Source organism: Pinus tabuliformis, chromosome Q (genome assembly GCF_031772625.1).
Source record: "Pinus tabuliformis cultivar Carrire ecotype Pingquan chromosome Q, CPIR1, whole genome shotgun sequence".
Classification (NCBI taxonomy): domain Eukaryota; kingdom Viridiplantae; phylum Streptophyta; class Pinopsida; order Pinales; family Pinaceae; genus Pinus; species Pinus tabuliformis.
In genome coordinates this window covers 1374949414-1374951615 of record NC_142296.1, presented here as the reverse complement: position 1 = coordinate 1374951615, position 2202 = coordinate 1374949414, and positions in this window count along the sequence as shown.

Sequence of the window (2202 nt, the reverse complement as noted above, 5' to 3'; positions counted from 1 at the left end):
GTAATGACTCTGTCATTTGACCACCTCCTAAGGGTATCCTTCAGAAATCATCATACAATCCGAATGTGTGAGTTGCTCAACATTATAATAGTGTTGAAGATTTATCTCAAGTGCCTTCAACGATGTCTGCCTTGGAAGTTCTCCATAGTTGTCCATTGCAGCAGAAAGCATTACTATCCGGTATAGGAGGAATTGACCCTACTGATTCGAGTCTAATTACCTTTCACTTGGAAAATCATGTTCCACGTCTTCCACATCATCTTTCCTTTTAATTCAAGTAATTATCAAAGGGAAGATGATTCATAGGACTATTGTTGATGAGGGTGCTTCCACCTCCATCATGTTTGTCTCATGCTGGAAATCTATTAGCTCTCTGCCTCTCAACTAGTCTCCTAACACCTTAGAAGCCTTCAATGCTAGAGAATCTCATCCATATGGTATTCTCACAAACTTTCCCAGAACACTGGAAGGGAAAATCGTTAATTTAGAAGTAGAAGTCGTTGATGCCAACTTGAATTATAACCTTCTACTTGGTCGGAGTTGGACCCATGTTATGTTTTGCGTGGTTTATACATTGTTCTGTGTTCTCTGTTTTCCTCGTGAAGGTAAAATAGTCATCGTTGATCAGTTAGCCTTTTTCGCTTCTATCTCTTCAAATGGAAATGTGCCATATGTGGGAAACACTGACATCCCTTACAGAAGTGTTGGGGCGGGTCTTTTTAAGGACTCTGCTCTTATGGGAACTTTTTCCCTCCCACCTCCAAATGTTGCTTTCGTTAACATGATCTCTAATTCATACGATCCTTGAATCGTTCCTCATCCCGATTAAGTTGATTCTTTTGGCAATGTCATGTCACTCAACCCAACATAACAAGTCTATCAAGCTATTGTTTTGGCTTCAAGGCCACTTCTGAAAGTCATGTTAATATTAGTATGCATCTAGAAGTGTAATCACAATCTCCTTGGCTTGGTTCTTGGGATTCTTCGGATCCCTTGAACGAGACATTTCCAACCGACGAGAGTATCACGAGTGGATTCTTATTTATTATACAATTTTTAGTAATATTTTTAAATAAAATTATTTTTATATTTTTTAGGCATTTCAAGGTCATTTAATTAACTAATTTTCTTTTGAAATTTAACTTATAATTGTTAATTATTAGATCTCGTACCACATACCATCAATAATAAGTTATTTTTTTTGAATTAAACTATCATAATAATTTTGACCCCTTTCCTAGAGTCAAACTAGCCGTTAGGGAAGATATCTGTTGGAGGCTACGCTCAGACTATTTAAGCATGATGAGCTAGATCTGTTTCTTCAACTTGTCCTGACGATGAACCACACTAGTTGGTTCGAAACGCGTCGACAAATGAGATTCCATGTGATTTTCGCCGAAGAATCTTTCTCTAAGGTTATGTCTCTTGAATAAAATCCCTGGAATGATGCCCATCATTGTTCCTCGTTTCTCCCAAGTCTTGGAGATATTTCGTCGTGTTTAGAAACCTTTATTTCCCATGCACCGACTCTTCCACTTCAAACGCCTATTTTTGCGCATAAAGTTTTGTCTGAAGGAAACATGGGGAACATTATTCTAAGATGCTCATCGACATTTCTATTAAGCCAGGAATTGTCGAAAACATCCATGTTGGAGTTTCTTGTTCTCCAGATGAGATCAAGATTTACACTACCATTTTTAATGAATTTTGTGGTGTCTTTGCTTGGTCATATGAAGAAATATCTGGCATAGATCCGAGTATAGTTGTGCACGAAATACCTACTTATCCAAACGTGAAGCCTGTTCTTCAACGTCTTCGCCTAGTGCACCCTAGAAAGGAATTCGTTATAAAGGAAGAAGTTGAAAAACTTCTTAAGGCTAGTTTCATTTACCCTATTCCATTGACATATTGGGTCTTGAATATTGTTCGCATGACTAAAAAACAAGGGACTATTCGTGTTTGTGTTGATTACCATGATATCAATTTGGCGTGTCCGAAAGATAAATATCCAACTCCTTTTATAGACGAGATCATTGATGAATGTGTCAGGAGTGAGATCTTTTTATGTACGGTTTTTCTGGATACAACCAGATTAACATTCTTCCCGTCGATCAACATAAAACCGCTTTTATCTGCCCATGGGGAACCTTTTCCTATCAAAAAACTCCCTTTTGGTCTGAAAAGCATTGGTGCTACCTTCCA